The sequence below is a fragment of the Ictidomys tridecemlineatus genome, chromosome 8 (genome assembly GCF_052094955.1).
Source record: "Ictidomys tridecemlineatus isolate mIctTri1 chromosome 8, mIctTri1.hap1, whole genome shotgun sequence".
NCBI classification, from domain to species: domain Eukaryota; kingdom Metazoa; phylum Chordata; class Mammalia; order Rodentia; family Sciuridae; genus Ictidomys; species Ictidomys tridecemlineatus.
This window is the reverse complement of record NC_135484.1, coordinates 11963094-11983043: the sequence shown is the minus strand read 5'-3', so window position 1 is coordinate 11983043 and position 19950 is coordinate 11963094.

Below are 19950 nucleotides of genomic sequence, written 5' to 3'. Positions count from 1 at the left end.
TCCTGACTTTTTACTTATATTTTGTCCATTTATTGATTCTGGGTTTTTATTTTTCTTGTGCTCTCATAGTCTTATTATAGACATTGGGACCTAAACCCACATGATGAATATAAAGAATTGTACTCAGCAATAAAAGAGAATAAAATCATGGCATTTGCAGGTAAATGGATAACATTGGACAAGATAATGCTAAGTGATGTTAGCCAATCCTCAAAATACAAATATTGAATGTTTTCTCTGATATAAGGAGACTGACTCATAGTGGGGTAGGGAAGGGGAGCATGGGAGAAATAGATAAATTCCAGATAAGACAAAGGGGTGGAAGGGGTTGTTAAGGGGTAGGGGGTTAGCAAAGATGGTGGAATTTGATAAAAATCATTTTCCAAATACATGTATAAAGACTCAGGTTTGTGTCAACATATTTTATATACAACCAGAGATATGAAAAAGTTTGCTTTATTGTTGTAATAAAAATTGTAATACTTTTCACTGTAATTTATTTATTTTTCAAATAAATAAAAAAATAATTAAAAAAAAAGTCCCATGAAATGAGCATAAGTATAACCATTTTCTAAATTTAAAAAATAGAGAGCCAGGTACATGGCATGCACCATCGTCCCAGCCCCTGGGAGGCTGAGGTGGAGGGCCGCTTGAGCCCAGGAGGACAAGTCCAGCCTGAGCAACATAAAGAGACCATGACTAAAAAAAAAAAAAAAAAACAGAATTTTTGAATTGAACTTTTTGTTCCAATGCACACACTCAGCATACAGCAAAACCAAGATTTTAATCTAGTTGTATTTTACTCGCAGATCGGTTCCACTGCCTGGAGTATTATTAGCATGACTTCACCAAGGCCATAAAAGTACTGAGAGATTAAGTCATTTACCAGGCAGAACTAATGTCTGGATGAGAGGTGCTCTGGGCAGCAGGGCCAGCTTCAGTGGCTCCTCAGAGGAGGTATGTTCATGAACAGCAAGTAGACAAAGTTATCCTCTGTGTCAAGGAAAAAGGATAATGGTAAAGGGCTGCCTTTAGCCCACAGAACATCCCTGCTTCCTGATTTCTTTTGCAAGTTCTTGTTCTGGAAGATCTACGCCATCTCCTCCTCCATGGCCAACCTGAGTTTCCACCCTTGCATCTCTTGCTCACCAGAGGGACCGTCACCCTCGCGTGGCTGTCAAGCTATGTTTATTTTTCTTTATGGCTCCTAACCCATTAACCGCGCCGTGAGGAATTCAAGCTCATCAAGGCAGCATTACCAATATTTACGTCAGTTTTCAAACTTAATTTCTCAGCGTGGAGGTGAGACCACGTAGCTGCGGAATGTTTTTATTTCATGAGCACAGAGTTTCTATAATTGCTTTTTGTTTGAGCTGTGGTTGAAGATGCCTCCTTATTTTTCTAGTCAAAAAGTAAACATTTCCTTCTGCTTCCTGAATAAGAAGATATATCACAAGGACTCGTTCTTACAAATTTCATTATAATGAACCACTTTTATGTTCATCGTGAATACTGTGTCCCAAGTGCAGTAAGATTCAGCTAAGAGAAAGAGCATCCCAGAGGTTGGTCTGTGTCCAGCCACATTCCAGGAGGACAGATCAGCTGTTGGTAAGGCCACTGATAGCCTGAGTCACCCCTGCAAGCTCACTTAGCTTCTTCCTCATGGACCTGAAAGCCCTTCTGCTCCGTCATCTACCGTGGAGCTTGGAACAGAGTGAGACCCTAGTGGGTTTTTGTTAAGTTAGTGATTCAATAGATTTTTCTCAAATTGGGATGCTACATGCTGTTTGTCAAAAAGTGATCTTTTTACTAACACACTGAAATAACCCAATAAAGCAGTTCATTTAAGGCAGCCTCCTAAATGTTTGGATCAAGAGAGGACTAAAGAGAATTGTGCTTGGACACATCATAATCCATGCTGATTCCTAGTCCTCACCTCCCTCTTCAGGGCTCCCCTTGTAGCCCCAGACATAAATATCTGTGTAGCTAACACAGGGCCAGGAGTTATGCCACCTCCCAAGCCCTGGCCTTGTCCTGAGTGTTCTCTGCATTTTCCCTATCGATGGTCTACAGTGACCCACAGTCTAATCACAGCTGGATGGAAATGGGGAGTGCTGACAGAGAGGTGGCTTTCTGGAAGAGGAGGATGAGGTCCCAGTAGGAGATACTCGGGGACATGAGAGAACTCCACGGGGCAGTAGTGAATGCTCCCACCCAAGCAGTAGGCAAGCATAGAAGTAAGGGTCCCCCATTACCCTTCCCCTTAATGAGGCTGAGTGGTGAGAAGTACCACTGAAACAAGCCGCCAAGGGTCCCCATGGTTGTTGGGCTCACTCAATCTCCTCCAGGCAGAGGGAGGACGAGATGTTAATACCGCAGTGGAGTAGCCAGGCCCATGGCCCAGCGGCAAGGCGAGGTGGTTTGGGGATACCTGAGTCAAGGTATCCCCAAAGCTGAAACAGAGCATGCTGTTTGTTTTTGATCTTTGGATAGATAGAAAACATGAGAAGTTTGTGTTTTATAGACTAAGGAACAAGTCGCTGATCAAAAACAAAAACAGATACATAGTCTTGCCCAACAGCAGAGTTAGTCGCACTCATGTGACTGGCCCTGCCCCGGCCTAGACTGACCGCGGCCAAGAATGGAGTGCTGGGCGCAACCGTGGCCAGAGGTACCAAGGACTGTGGCCACATGCAAAAGCACAGAAAAAAAGAGAGACTGTGGGCCGAACCCATTAACTGCTAGGTGATACCTGAGGGAGAAATCAGCACTGTGCTCGGACCTAACCTGGATGCAAGGAGTCAGGGGAAGTAAAAGGTCCCTCTGCTCCCTGCACTCCTTGCACACCCCAACAGGGGACAGCAGTGACTTCGGGAACTGGTGCTGTAGACCCTGACTCATTAGGACTTGCTGTCCACATTCCTGCAGAGGGAAAGGGGATTCTGACATGGTTTGCCTGGGGAAGCGCTATTAAAGTGACCCTGTGGGTGAGACCCCTTGGGTCAGGTCAGTGCATGTTCTGCGGCTTCCACGTTGGAATAGATAGGTTACAGCCCTGATCCTAACTGTCAGAGGGGCTCCCCTGCTCAGGGTCTGCAGCCCACAGAAAGGTGGTGATGGGATATCACTCCGTCGCCACCTGGACAACTGGCTTCTCTGTCCCCCACAAGTGGCCTAGGACATGAGCAGAAGGAAGAAGTCTCTTACTAATGGCTTACTCGGGCCACTTCCCAGGACAACACCACCACCTGCCTGAGGCTTTGTGTACCTCTTTTGAAAAATAAAACAACCTCTATTAACCGCCTACTCAGTTCTTGTTGAAACTGAAGGTCTTGTGATATTGCCACTTGGTGTTGGTCAGGGAAGAATCCATGACTAACAAGGTGGGAAGGGCTCAGCCAGCCACACTTATTAAGTGGAAATGATTTACTCAAGAACACAGCCTTGTTTTTGTAGGACAAAGTGGCAGCCCCCATGGCCCCTTGAGGCAAAGCCACTGGCTCAATGAAACGCTCAGTTTACAGAGGTTCTTCTAAATACCTACCTACTTAAGCACGGCTCACTGATGGTTTGGCTAAGCTTAAACCCAATAGTGTCCACTGGACTGGTGCATTCAAACTCAGTGCCAGCACCACAGACCTAGAAATGACCGGCTGTTCTATTTAGTGAGAATCCCTAGAGGCGGTCCTCAGCACCCTGACCAACGCTGCCCTAAACAAAATGTGCTGTGTTTTGACTGACTTTTGGCTGTTGCCAATGGCTCAGCTGCCACTTGGAAGACTGTAGACTGGTAGATTAAAGACACCCCTTTCTGGGGCGAGGAACTGTGGAAATAAGTCATGATCACCATTTTCACAGATTTTCATGAGAAAGACCCATCTCCAATGGCACTGGCTAGGAAGCTGCTCACTAGGCCTACACCACTCAGACTGCCACCGTTGCCACTTAGATCCATTACTTGTACTGGACGTGGTCATGAGTCACCTTCATAGCCCAGACACACAATGAAAAGGGTTATATTTCTGATGCGGAAACTACCGCGGTGATGAGTGATGCTTTCCAAAAGTTGGTCCATTTGTCTATTGATAAAAGAAACATTCCCCCCCTTCTGTTCCTGACCACTGGACTACATCAGTCCTGACCTCCCAGATACTGTGACACCTAACACTGTTGATACTTTTTCACGTTACAGCATTGCTATTCCAGTTCAAAACATCAACTTTTCCACACCACTGTGGTTCCTGAGACTAAGATGAGTCATTTTTCTGCTTTCTAGATCACATGTACAGTCCGAAAACAGTGTGCCTTTTGTTGAAATCCCAACCAACAAGGGCCCAAGTAAAGCTTTTTAATGGACTTTCTATATACACTGTTATCCAGAGGCATCAGGAATTATAGGACTAAAACAGACTTCTCAAAAATCATTTCAAAAAGATTCCCATCAGGGGCTGGGGATGTGGCTCAAGCGGTAGCGTGCTTGCCTGGCATGCGTGCGGCCCAGGTTCGATCCTCAGCACCACATACAAACAAAGATGTTGTGTCTGCTGAAAACTAAAAAAAATAAATAAATATTTAAAAAATTCTCTCTCTCTCTCCAAAAAAAAAAAATTCCCATCAATGTCTCCTGATCTACATAACTTGGGCAGAATCGGCCCCTGAATGCATCTATCTCTCATAAAAGTTCATCCTAAACAGATACCAATGTGAAAGTGGTGAGGAGCCATACATATATCTATGCTGAAAACTCAGTATTCCACCTTGACGGTTCCTGGCATGGTGCATCTGTCTCTCTCCCCGACAGCAGCCCCAGGCCTGCTGAACTGGTACACTGCCTGTGTGGCAACCCCATCAAAAGGGCATCTGTCACATTCAAACTCCTTGTGGCTCAGCGTCCTGGATGCTCTTGTTGGATAGGCATGGCTCTAGATCATAATGACAATGAACATTTGGTTGGGACAGTGTTTTCTGGGTTCCTGCACAGCCCAGGTAGAGGAAACAATGGATCTCTATAAATTTATTTTAAAAAAGAAAAAAAGCACTCTTTTCCCACTTAGGCTTGATCCTTCAGGGCAAAATGTTTGGGTTCAATTAGGTGATGATTAAGGGGGAGGGTAAAGGCACTGGGACAACTACTGGGATGGAACATGCTGATCGATGGCCACTGAAGGAAAAGCACTGGCTCCTGGGAAGGAACTACCTTAGACCCTGAAGCGCGAGAGACGAGATCACTAATGCTCTCTTAGTCCCCTACACCCACCACCACAGTCTGGCAAAGATACCCTGATCAATCTGGACCGGCAGCAGGACATGACCCATTGCTGGATTTGCCCTTCGCATCTTAAGTTACAAAACACAGACAGATCCAAATGGACATGAACCTCACACATGGGGACTCCCAAACATGAACAGCCTTCACTGTGGACTAGAACTACTTGTTTCAATCTGAACAGAACAAATTCATATGCTTTATCCGATGCCTGAAGAGCCTTGAGTTGTAGCCCGTTTGCAGAGCGAGGCTGAAGCTGCTCAGAGCCACCGTCCATGTGGCTTAACCAACCCTACGTAATGGTGACCCAAAGCAAGTGCAGCAACAAATCCCAAACCAGAGTGACCTATACTCCTTTAGGTTGCATGTTTGTGTGTGCCTAAGTGTACGCCACAGGATATCCTTCCACCGAGAGAGTAAGGATTACTTCTTGACCCATTTATTGCCACCTGTAATTATTGTGATGACATTAAAGATCAGGTCAGTCTAAACTCCTTTGTGCAAATCAAAATAGATAATAACAGCCTTAGACCACATCCTGACCATCTGAGAAAAACATCCACTGTCCCTCCTGCTAGGACTTATTACAGGTGACTGAGTGCAAGACCCTGGGAGCCCGGTTAAGGTTAATTCTGCCAGTATCAGAGTCCTGTCTGCAGCAATCTTAAATCAATGTTGTGTAAGATAAATGGAATGAAAATGGCCCCAGCACCTGTCTGTCATCTAATGAGAGTAGCAGATGAAGTGGCATGCTTAGGTGAAAATTTGCCAGAAGTCAAGGCAATACAGGACCAAAGCATGGTTTACTGGGTCTCCTGTACGCCTGAGAAGGCCAAGAATGCAAGGCCCTGATCTCTTCTTACCCAGATCATTTCTCAGGGTTGAATTTGAAGTGAGCAACTTTGGGGTTTGAGGTAAAGTCTCTGTGTGGATAGTCGGGTAGTCTTGCTTATGACTTGCTACAAAATGATATGTTCCCTAAGCTCAGTATTCCTCAGTGGACACCAATGCACTATTAGTGTAGCCTCCATCTGGACCCTCCACGTTGCCCCCGTGGGTCTTGAGGGCAGGGAACTAAACCAATCATGGGGACATTTACACTGTTTACTGTGCCATGAGGAATACAGTCCTTTATCTCTCATTTTGGAATTTCATGTCTTCTATTATCATCCACAAAACCATAACCAGGTTAATTTAACTTGCAGGAAGAGTAAAACTTCAAAACTATCTCAGTTCTTGACACTGGCTGGGGGTGGGAGTGGAGGAGGTAGCGGAGAGTCAATCAGGTGGTCCCACTGACCTGTCACTACCTTATGACCCTTTGCTGTTATTACTTTGCAGTTTTGTGACTTTGACAACTAGTGGTTAGTTCTCATCCACACTGACTGCAGATTTTTCAAAGTGATTTTTCACGGGCACGTAGATAACCAAGGTGTAGAGCTTGCTGAATGATGTTCATCTTCATTATGTCCTCTGGACAACCCCACACACTATGGGACACTCCCTATTCCTTGGGCCCAGAGAGCTCTGCTGACCTGGATATCAGTGAGCACCTTGGGAGTCCCTCTCTCCCCCCAGAGCAAATGCCAGATTTCTTTGTGAGCCCAAGAGATATCCTTTCTGAAGCCCACTTGACCCCTGCACTTGGGCATGCTGAGGTCACAACCTCCTTGATGTCACTCTGCAGGGCCCCCAGGTTGGAAAGGAAAAGGCAAGAGGTTGTGGGAGACCCAAGGCAGAGGTCACAAGTACAATTTCAAGGTCACCAGGAAGCAAGGGGTAGGGTCTTAAAATTTTGAAAAGGGCTCCCTGAAGAGAGATCATTCCTACCCTGAGAACATGAAAGACGAACGGTGCAGTTTCTGGCTGCACATCAGGCAGACTGATGGCAAAGCTGCCCATTCCCCTGGCACTTCCAGGAACCAGATGACGGCAAGCATCCCTCAAGAACACAGAAAGCCTTGGAAAGTGATAGAAAAGCCTGGGCCGTGGATTTGGATTTACTTTACATCCTTTGTCATTAACTCTGGGAACGACAGTATATTACTTAAAGCTCCACTCAGAACCTTCTGGAATGGGAATGTTAACACGAGTCTCCTACAGGTTAAATGAACTGAAGACAAGGAAACTCCCCGGGCCTGAGTGACATCTGGCTCTCTCTGCCTGGAGGGAACATGTGCTGGCCTCAGCCCTGCGAGGTGACAGTGACAGCGTCTGTGCCCTGCACCCTGTGTCCATCATTCCTGCCCACCTGCCTGCCGCCAGGCCTGTGGGGAATGGTGGAACGGTCCCAGTGTGCACACAGCAGGTCTTCTCTTCGCACACCCACTGCTGGGAGAGGCTGGTCCTGGTGACAAAGCCTGACATGGCCTAGGCCTTCCTGGTCTGAAGGCGGCAGACAGCCCCTCAGCCTTAGCCTTCATCCTGCAGCTCCTGTCTGAGCCTGCACCTGCAGCTGCAGGACAGAAACTCCTGAGCAGGGCCCAGTGGCCTATTTCCATGGCAGTGTAGAGGGTGGGACTCACCTTTATGGGCCCCCAACCATTGCAAGATGGAAAAATCTGCAGATACAATCCTCCTGGCAGCTGCATCTCCTCCTTCTCCAGCTCTATCCTTTTCTCTACCTCACACTCTCAGACCTCACTTCCGGCCAGAGCAGAGCAACTGAGCCTCCAGGACTGGGGCAGAGCACTGCTGCTCCCAAAGTGCTGGTCCTCCTTATCTAGGCTGCTTTCCATCATTGTTAGCTTTGCGCACGCCTTTTTTCCCCTTACAAAATGGGAAACTTCCTTCTCCTCAATAACACGTGGGAAAGTACGTGACATCCCCCCCGCCCCCCCAGTGACACTTGCCCTTCAGTGGCATTTGACACTGACTGCATCGCTTCAGCCCTGACTGCTCCTGCTTTACGTCTGCTGTCCCAGGAAACACGAGCTTGGAAGAGACCCCAAGAGTTCACCCGCGTCATTCCTTTTGTAAGGGGCAGCTCAAATGTTCCTCAGAGTCCCCTGAGACCTAGCAAGGGCAACTGACCGGCCCAAGGTGGCACAGCTGACAATGGCCGGCGGGTGTGTACACAGGGGGCTGCAGTGGTGCTTTGGGTTCACTGAATTATACTGAACTATAATTTGCCTTGACAACTATTGACTTTGCAGGAATAAATCTTCCCAGGAGACACTGAAAAGAACATTCATTAAATGGCGTTTGCAAGAAAAGCATTAAAAGACATTCATCGGTGAAAGGAGAGCCGCCAGCTGCTCAGAAAAGCCTGCTTAAGTTTGCAAAGGGCAGGACCAGGAAAAAGTAGGCTTTTCCCTACAACGAAGCCAAGAGCCAACTGGCACCCCACACCAGAGACCTCCTTCTTTAGGCCTCCCTCCTTTAAACCAAAGGCAAACATGGTGAGAAGCAAGCAATGAGTGTTGGTATTATTTTTCTCTTGAATCTAACCAATACTTTTTATCCTCAGGTTTCAACCACTGACTTCCTTTTTTTCCCTTGTATTTACTTTTCCCAACAGAGATAACAATAAGGGAGGGTCCACATGAGACTCTCGGGGCCCGGACCCCCTCGATCTGTACTAGACCAGACTCTGAATTCCTTTATTCTGTTTTGATCCCGTGTTACTTTTTCCACAGGTAGTGGTTTCTATGAAATCCACAAAGCAGTCATTTGCAGATGGTTTGGCATCTTTTTCTGGGTCATAAAATATCTTCTGCTACTAACAAGGTTAACTTCATGCACTTGATATTTTCATTGGGCGTATATATTTTAGCTCTGAGTCATAAGAAAATAACAGACAAAAGATACATTCCCTGAGGCAAATAATAAGGAAGATTTTAAACACAGATTTCATTGAGCTGGGCTGGCCCACTACAGATATTGCTAATTCCCTTTTGTGGACAATTTTAAGCCTTTTCTATGGATTTATTATATGATCCCCCCCCCCCGATTTTAAACCTGAAGGAAATGTTAAATCCCCTTCCACCATTTAATTTTCCAGAAGAGGAAAATAAGGCTTGGATGTGAAATTACTTGCCTGAAGCCTCCTACTAGTAGAGTGTCAGGAGGCAGGACAGGAAATCGTATTTCTTCATTTTTAAGAAAATTGTTCCTGAAAAGAAATAAAAAGATTGTTCAGTAACAATATATTACTAATGCCTTCTAGAAGACATTATATTATATTATAGAAATTATATTATTGAGTACATTATTCATAGCCATTATTTAAAAATCACTGGCAATTAATAAATAAATGGGGGAGAAGAGACAAATCTCCAACACAAAGGAATTCTGAGTAACTGGTCGCGGTACTCCACCCTCAAGGTGAAGCGTAACTCCCTACCCTCAAATGCAGACGATCCAAGCAACAATCCTCCCAAAGAGTAGAAGATGGAAAGAGGGTGGAGGGAGGGGTGGAGAGCAACTAGAGGGGAGAACCCGGCCAGCACCACCTCATCCAGTGGTCAAGGTCAATGTCAGTGTGATAAGGTGTGTGGACCGCACGGACCCTTAATGTGATACATTGAGAATGGCTCTTCACATCTGTGGTCTTCCAGAGACCCACAACCCCCATCTCATTATGAGGAAGACAGCAGGCAAATCTCAGCGGAAGGACTTTCTACAATATTCTTGACAATATCTTTCCCCAATGAGTCTGAGAAGTTGTCACTGCCGAGAATCTCAAGAGACACACAACGAAGTGTAAAGAAAAGGGACAGAAAAAGGGGAAAACCTTATGAAATCAGAACCAAGTGTGGCCTCTGGTTAGTAGGATGTCTAGATAATGGCTCATGGGTTGTGACAAATATACTATGCTGATTTAAGATTTAAAAATAAAGAAAAATAGGTAAAGATAGATGGGAGCTCTCTGTACTATCTTCTCAATTTTTTAGTAAATCTCAAACTGTCCTAAGAAATACAGATTATTAAAACACATCACTGGAAAAGAGGGAAAGCAGGTGTTTTCTATTGCAGCCCTTTGATCCAATGGCACAATATTGTCTTTTTCACCCAACTGTCTCTCATGAAAATGTGCCTCTCAGGAAGGTTTCCTAACAGAAAGAGGACCGGAGTACCCCTCCCACCCAAATATCTGAGCAATTTGTTCACACAGACCTTCAAGAGAGGACTACAGAGTAGAAAAATTAAAGTGCATGATACATAAAGACGGGGACACTTTTGTCTGATTTGTAGACTGAAATTTCCCCAAATCATACAAGAGTGCCTGGCATAGAGTTGGTGCTCAATAAATATTTGCACAACAAATGAAAGTCATAGGTAAGAAATTATCCTTCTTAGAAACATCTATAGCTTGAAATGAGATCTAAAATGCCCTGACTGATATTTCAAGATAAATGTACAAAACTTATATACTCAAATGAGTGTAGACCCACCAAAGTCATACCCCAGGCGGGCACGCACTGTTCATTCTGATGCTATTATTTCAAATAATTTTAGAGTTCTTCACTCTGGAGGTATTTTTTTTTTTTTTTTTTTTAGAACTTACAGAGTCAAGTCCAAACATACAGAAATGAGGATTTCGTGAGCAAGGCTCCAGCGGTTTCTGCTAAACCCCTTTCCTCAAGGTAAGGGTCCTATTGCTGGAAACTAGTTTTCCCTATCCCCACCCCCTGCTAAGAATTTCCAGTTCCTCCATAAAATCCTAGCTTCGAGGCTACATTCTCTAAAACACTTTTCCTTGCCATCACATTACTGTCACCCCAAGAGACAATTCATCATTTTTGGTCCTACAGTAGTCCCCCTTTATCCATATGGTTCTAAGACCCCATGTGGACACCTGAAACCAAGGGTAGTACTGAACCCTATACATATTTTTTTTCTCCCTACCTATACTTACTTATGATGCAGCTTAGTTTATGAATTGGGCCCAATAAGTGATTCACAATAACTAATAATAAAATAGAACAGTTATAATAATAGTCCATAATAAAAGGTATTTGTAAATTAGGGATTACTTAGTTCTGGAATCTTTCATGTAATATTTTCCGCCCAAGGCAACTGCAATCTCGGAAAATGAAACCGCAGATAAAGAGGACTAAGGTACCTCTGTTCCCTGTTACCACCTTTGTCAGGATGGACCTCGTTTATGTATTTTTATTAGCCTGGGAGCTTCTCAAAGGCAGGAGCCTTCTGTCATTCATCTCCATGTCCAAAGCTACCCCCAGAGCTGTTCCCTCAATGACCGCCTGTTGAATTGAGTGGAATGGGACAGAACTGTAATTAAGACCAGTCATAAGACATATTCCTTTCAATAATCGCAGTGATGGCAAACCCTAATGCTTTGAGCATGGAGACATGATTACAGAAGATCAAAGCCTTTGAGTGCCTATTCTGATGAGCAAGTGGGTAACTGGGCTGAGCAATTCTATCTTATCCCAAACCAAGAAACGTCAACAAATAATGAGGTTAATGTCCTTACATGGCTCGTCAGGTAAGCAGGTTCAAAAAAATCAGTCTTAATATCTCATATCTAAATCCATATCTACTACAAAAATGCTTACAGAAGTAGCTAATAGATTCTGGTGACTGCAAGGATTTGTTCAATCATGCATTCAACAAAGTGCTTTTTATTAAATTGTAATAAGCCTGGCAGTGTCTAGATTTGCACAAGACAAGGTCCCTGTCCCTAGGAAACTCACAGCCTAGGGTAGAGTCAGATCTACACACTTATCACCAACTCCGACTATAATAAGTAGCAGATAAAGGTGTGAGCACTCGATCTGTGAACATGGATTCTAGAGTTGTTCACTTTCATTGGGAAGGTGTGGAGAAAAGGTGTTCTGTGGATTCTTTGCCTCAGTGAGTGGCCGGCCAGCTCAGTAAGCCTAGGGTGAAGTACCTATGGCCCATAGTGCATTTAGGCCAGAGTGCGGCAGACTTCCAATGCTGGTCTAGAGTGTCACTCTGTAAAAATCATGAACCTTTGCAAGTTTCCAAACTCACAGCATCGACAGACCTGTTTCAGGAAAACAGAGCCCGTCGTCATTGCCCTTTGGAAGCAAAACGGAGGATGATCCAGCTAAGGGCTGAGACTGGAGAAGCTCGAGAAGAGGAAGACCCGCCAGGCAAGGGTGCCCTGGGCCAGCAATGCTCACGCACTTGGTCTCAAGTCCCCTTCACACTCTTAAGTCACTGGGGACTCCAAAGAGCTTTCATTCAGGTGGGTTAAATCTATCTACTTTTGCTGTGTTATAAATGAAATTTCAGACAACTTTAAAACACTAGAGCACCTAAGTACACATTCCATTTGCCTTCCGAGAGGTGACATCACCCATACTGTGGCTTCTGAAAAACTCCACTTTCCACCCCTTAAATTATGAGGCTGAAAGAGGGAAATAAAGTTGTACCATGACTACAAAAAAATGCTTCTTTCACCACCCAGGTCTCTGAAAGTGTCCAGAGGCCTCAGGGACCTTGGAAACACATTTGGAAAACCACAGCTCTAGGTCATAGGCCCAGAGCAGAAATAGTAGAGAAGAAAAGAGACCATTGCCCTTCAGAGGTAGCCTCAGCAGGACCTGGGGACAGGCTGAATTGGTGTGAGGTTGGGTGGGGTGCCTACGGAAGAGGTGAAGGAAACAGAAAGAGTTAAGAATAACTTGGAGATTTTCATTTTGGAGAACTATGGGATTTTTTCCCCCAGCCCCTCCAATATATACATATATGGTTAATATATGGTTAATAAAAATAAAACGTGTCCATGCTCACATAATATAACAAAACTGCAGCTTAGATGTTGAGTCTTCTTAGACCTTTCCTTTTTCTCTTTGTTCTTTCTGTGGTGCTGGGGATAGAACCCAGGAGTGCTCTACCACTAAGCTGCATCCCCAGCCCTTTGTAGTTTTTATTTTGAGACAGGGTCTCGCTAAGTTTCCCAGGCTAAACCAGTCACTGGGGTTAAAAGTGTGCACCACCATGTCTGGTACCTTATTGAGATCCTTAAGCAGCCCTGTGGCACCTACCCATGGAGACACTCTTCTTCCTAGGCAAGGTACCAGAGGCAGTAAAGTCCTTGGCAACAGTGTCTGATGAGGGAATGAGTGTGGACCAACCTAGCTGAGTCTGATAAATAATCTTCTGAGCCCTCAGATGAAAAGCACCCCAATACACACCTCCACTCTTGAACAATGACTCATATTTCAAATCTGTGTTGATATGATTGTCCTAAGAAGGCAGCCCCCTCACTGCCAGCCCCCAAAACAATAGTACTAAACTCCACTTAAAAACACCCACCACTTAACTGTGGCCTTTAAGTAGGGTGTGCTCATTTAATTAGTTTTAATGACCAATTAACAGGGTTTCAACATAGAACAACATGATAAAAGTTGATTTTTTTTAATTTCCTGAACTACTGAATCATCCCTGATGATTCTGACTGAACCCTAACTTATTGCCATGATACAATTTCATTTCAGAGCTTTTATGAAAGCTCCCCCCTCTCCTCAGTTTCGCACCCTTCTGTTTCTTAGCCCATCAACCTCGTGTTCAGTTTGCCATTCGATTTTGGTCAACGACCCACACATGCCATTTTTTTTTTTCCCATCCTGTAACTGTACCAAAAAGCCTAGTCTCCTCCCAGAATCCCACACTCAGTCTCAGGACATGGTGTAGCAATTCACATGTTTTTAAAAATCAGAAACTCGGGCTGGGGATGTGGCTCAAGCGGTAGCGCGCTCGTCTGGCATGAATGCGGCCCGGGTTCGATCCTCAGCACCACATACAAACAAAGATGTTGTGTCTGCCAAGAACTGAAAAATAAATATTAAAAAAAAATCAGAAACTCTTGACTCAGAACATGAGGAACGCTGCTGAGATCCTAGCTCATGTTCGACTGTGTCCCTTCTCAGCCCTCCAGGTGCCGGGTCCTGCGCTGTCAGGTAGATGTCACTCCTGATCAGCTTGTGCACATCGAGCTTCATCATGTCTTCCCTCTGCTTTGTATGCACTCCACTCTCTTCCTTCCTTTCAAGGCACAATTTGAATGTCCCTTCCCATGAGAAGCCTTCTCCAGGCCCTCTGGCCTGGCCTAATGGCTCACTTCCCATTGCTTTTCTCCTGGAACTCCACAGTTCTTACCCCGTGACTCATTAGGCTGTGGGCTGCTTCCAGCCATAATGTCATGTGTGTGTATAATCAGCCCTTCATCGTCGCTGCTTGAGTGGATTTGACACCCAACAGGGAGAGCAGGAGAGATAAGCTCAAAGGTCCTACCTCAGCACATGGGTGGACCTTTTCCAAAGCTCTAGTCCACATTTGATCTTTATCCTTGTCCATAAGAAAATACCTCTGTATGTAGCACTTGGCACGTATTACCAAGCATGTCATTACATTTTAAGAGCTATTACATCTCCAATTCATCTTCTCGGAGCGAACAATAAAAGCTTTCAACCGGGAATGAGGGGAACAGATGAAATGATGATCCAAAGCAATGAGTGGGCTGAGCACAGGTCTCCAAATCCTTCCCCCATGGGCCAACCTCTAGCCCTTTGTCTGAGCATGGTACCCTACCTTGTGAATGCATCCATCATTGCTTCAGGAATACAGCTTGTCTGGACTCATCTCTGAGCCTCTGTTTAAATCACTGCCCTGGTCTGAACTGTCCTTCCACCACTCCTTTGCTTCTCCCTTCAAAATCAAGTTCATATGGCTACTTCTTCCAGCCTTTCTTGACCAGAGTCATAAATGCTGGTACTAGAGCTAATAGTTCTATTGCTGATATTCTTCATTCACAAATAAAGAACTGAGATCAGTTAAGTTCTGTGACTTGTCTAAGACCATAGAGCTACCCCCAAATCTGCGTCTTAACTTGCAATCCTACTTATCACCATACTCATTTCAATCTTTGCTCACTGTGCTCTCCTCTCACCCCAGGATCTGGTTAGAGTTGTTTCTGGTGGGAATGATTTTCATTCCCACTGGCTGGTAAAACCCTGGCACAGCATTATGGGCGTCTGAGATGCAATAGAAGGCACATGCCATTTGGAGCTGAGTCCAGATTCAAGGGCAGACTCTCCCACATTCCAACTGTGAGAACTTAAGCAAGTTACATAAACTTCTGAGCCTCAATTTCCTCATCAGCAAAATAGAACTTAACATGAGCCAGGCTCAGCAAAGTGCAAGAGGGATGAACACACCATCAGAAGTTCAACACCTGCCACAAGCCAATGCATGGTCAAGGTCAAGTCCCTTACACTTGATGGCCCAGACAGAGTGGTTTGTATCTGTATGGGCCACTTTCAGTTCTAGATAGTTCATTAACTCTGGGATTCAGGGTAATGTCCATTAAAGTTTAAAAAGAAAAAAAAAACTTGTTTTCAAGAAGGGAAATGTTTATGCTTCCTTTGCATAGAGTCATGAGAGAAAACAATCCAGAGCTTTCCAAAAATATGGCCCAAAACAAAAATAAAAACTTCAGTTTTCTGCCAAAGTAGCTTCAAAATATTCAGGATCTTGAGTACTTCAAAACCCTAAAGCCTGACCTGATGGTCAAGGGCATCAACTTCACAATGCAACTGTGTGGCCAAAGAGCATGCTTCCTCCTTGACCAGAGAGAACATCCTGTAACCTTTAACCCCACACTTGAAAGTCAACTGTTTATCCTCTGGAAGCCCAGGAAGCACAAAGCTGCTCGCTGAGCCCTGGGCCAGAGTAAGCCATAGGCCTGCTTTGCTGAAAAGGCACTCCTTTTTGTTAAAAAATAGAAAAGGAAGCCCTTTTTGTTTTGCATTTTATATTCACATAACCAAAATGGATGGAACGACACTAAAGCCTTAACAGTGGTCACCCCAACAGGTGGGTAGAGCTGAAACGGTTGCCTCTTTCAATACTTCCCACACCGATGAGCCTGTAGTTGTTTGAGAATTTCATCTAATAAATAAAATAATTATTTTTAAAAAGTCATTCCTTCTAGTTGCTAATAAAATTGGTGTTGGTGGTTGTTATTTTAATCCCCAACTAATCTCCATTCCCACCCCCAAAAAGTTACCAAAAGCAGTTTAGGAGATGGTGGACAGTTGGATCTCAGGTTTACTAAATCAGCAGCAAACTTTAACTCTCAAAAATCTGATGGTGAGAAGTTTCAATCCTTTTTCTGTTGTGTTTATATAAATACAACTATGTCCGATTCACCTTCCCTGATGGGTGTGCACTTCACTCGTGAATCAGTAAATTAGATAATCACAAAATTCAGAGAGGAGCCACATGGAAATTTCTCATTACTTTGTGATCACTGTGGATTTCCCACTGCCCAGTGGCCATGGGGCCAGTTGTGGGCAGTCATGCCGTCCCTGGTTCCTTTACCAGCCAGGTGTCACCAGCCCCAGGTGTGGTGGGCATGGGCTGCTAGTGGCCCACAGTTGCCCTTTCTCTGAAGGCCTGTCCTCAGCTCGCAGGAGGTGTGTGCCTCCCTCAGCTGCCAAGAGAAGTCCCCTGCTCCAGGCCTGACACTCACGTGTGCCACCGATGCTGCAGAGTGACCCTGGGGCTCCTTCTGAAGCCACATCTTTGCTTAGTCTCTTGCTGTTTTCTCACTTCCTTATAGGTTTCTCTTTCAATAAATCACATGCACCTGGTAAGTAAATCACTCTTTTCAGGCCTGAGATAGTGGTTTTCATTACCCTGCTGAAAGTATATAATTACCTTCACATAATTATAGTTGATCAAAACCTAAATTTTTAAAAGATGAAATCTTCCCAATTAGTACAACAAACCAACCAGCTCACCACCCAGCCATGCCCAATTCAGGGATGAGGAAATCTGAAATGTCATTTGCATTAGCGGTAAGATCCACTACTCCAAGAGAGAAATCAGGATAAAATGCAATTGTTCTGCCTGGTATGCGTGGCAGATATTTAATAAACATTTAACAACTGAAGAACTGTTTTGTTTTGTTTTTTTGCCAGAAACTAGAAATATTTTTTAAGAATAAAAAAATGCCTGACAATTGAATGTTTTCAAATATTTCGGTGACTTTGGTGTAATTTTTTTTTTTTTTTTTTGAGCCCAGCACAACCCCAAACATGTAGGGCTAACTATGTAGGGTTGGAGAATTGAAGAGCTTGGGCCACATTCCTATCCTCATCTAACCATCAAAAAGTCCAGCATGCACCCATCTCTATTATCCCATCCTATTGACCCAGGGAAGAGTGGGCCCTTAATGGGTAGGTACTAAAAGAATAGTTTGTATCTCTCGATGTCCTTGGAAGTCAGGATTGAGGGCCACATGAAAAAAATGACAACCCACCAAAATCCATGAACATTTTAATTGAGCTTTTAAATATCTAGTTGATAGATTCAAAGACTAACAAAGTAAAACAAAGGGAAAATAACACCCTGTGACCAAAGCAGCCTGGAAGTCTTTTGAGACGGGTCTCACTAAATCACCTGGGCTGGCTGGAATTTGGGATTCTCCTGTCTCAGAGGTGCTGGGATTACAGGGGAGTGGCACCATGCGGGCTCAACAGACCCAGTGGCGAGCTCTCATCTCCCATTCCTTCACCCTTGTGTTTATATACTTCCTGTTCAAAGCTAGTTGAGGAGAAAAAATATCAAAAAATTGCTTGAGAGGTCTAATTGACTTTTTCTAGAATTATTCCAATTTTTGCCCTCAGGGTTAACACATAGGACAGTCCTAGGTTGGCTCTGATAAAAGAGGTGCCTTCTAAAACGGGTGCTATGAATCTCTATTTTCTTTTTTAACTGGAACATTTCCAAGTTTGTCATGGCACCAAGCTCCAGGAACCCCCTTCTTCTGGGGTCAGTCCAAATCTCAAACTAGTTACCAAGCCTTCTTATTTCCCTAGTGCATAAAAAGCCCCCAGGGTCTAAGCTGTTTCCTAGAAATCCCAATGCACAAAAATATTAATAAAATTTAATATTAACACGCACACACTCGCACAAAAAGGAAATAATAGCACATTGGTCGATTATTCAAATAGAATCCTTTTTTATTATTCATGGGGTAAGTTGGAATTTTCCATTCTTTTTTCTTTTTTTTTTTCTTTTTTTTTTTTTTTTAGGAGAATTACTTTTAGGCAGGCTGGTAAAGCACTCGTCTTGCATGCGTGCAGCCCTGGGTTCAATCCTCAGCACCACATAAAAATAAATAAAGTAAAGGTATTGTGTCCAACGACAACTAAAAAAAAAAAATAAGTAAAAAAAAAAGGAATTACTTTTAGGCATGATCTTGATTCAGAATAATTACATAAAAATAGAATTTTAGAGGGGAATTGCATGGAAATGGAAGGAGACCCTCATTGTTATACAAAATTACATATAAGAGGATGGGGAAAGGGAAAAAAAACAAGAGAGAGAAATGAATTACAGTAGATGGGGTAGAGAGAGATGATGGGAGGGGAGGGGAGGGGAGGGGAGATAGGAAGGGGATAGGAAAGGCAGCAGAATACAACAGACACTAGTATGGCAGTATGTATAGACGTGGATGTGTAACCAATGTGATTCTGCAATCTGTACACGTGGTAAAAATGGGAGTTCATAACCCACTTGAATCAAATGTATGAAATATGATATGTCAAGAGCATTGTAATGTTTTGAACAACCAATAAAAAATAGAATTTTAGGATAGAAAATCCCAAACTATATTCTCACCAACTGTGGATTTATGAAAGACCAAAAGGAAAATGTCTTCCTTCACGTTCTGTGAAGAAGGCAAGCATATGATAGGAATGTCATTGAATCATCTCTGCAATCTACAGAGAGGTTAATCCTATTTTAAGTAATCTATGTGTTCTAACCATAAAACAACCCATATTTAAAAATAAACACCCATTCCTTGAACATCTGAAAAGCATGTCTACCACTAAATAGGTCCATCCAAGAAAACAAACATGGTTTCTGACCAGCTCCCACTGTTTACCCCATGTGGGCGGGCTCTTCCCAATCACCTTCACAGACCACAGCATACTCTTTCAAAATTTTTCAGTGGAGAAAAATTCTTTGCCCTTTGAGGTTGGATTCTATTTTCAAAATAGCCAACACCTATTTTTAAAAAGGCGGAGGAAATTTTTAATAATAGGGTTGGATAGTGAAGATAATTACACAGGTCTGGTAATTTACAAAAATACTCAAGCAAAGGGAAGTTAAAACAAAGGTGGTCACCAGATCCCAGCCTTCCACATTCTGACCCAGTCGTCTCTCTCTGGAGTCTCCAGGGGACATTGAAAGCTAGACACAAGTAAAATCTGTTGAGTTTTTCTTACAGTCATGAAGTACAGACCTCAGGACGTAAATCGATCGTATAATGTGGTAATAATATAGTGATAGTCACTCTGGGTGGTATTAGCTTGAGGGTTGACTCCTAGCAGACTACGTGCTTGTCAATGGTATTATAAATCTTAGGTACCATGATGTAGGGTAGGATCATGGGCTTCAAATTCCTGCTTCAACACTTTTACTTGTAAGCCCAGTTACTCAACCTCTCTGCACTTCCATTTCATCTGCTATTATATGGCAATAATAATCGTACCTTCTCCTTGTGAAAATTAAATGATTTAATGTATTTCGAATGCTTCCCATGGTTGACTTATTTAGTCAACCACTAAATAAGTATTACCCATAATTTCTTTGTGCAATTGCTATAACCAGTAAGGAATGAGAAGCTACCTTCAAAAACAACCAGCTTAAGCAACTCAGCAAGACCCTGT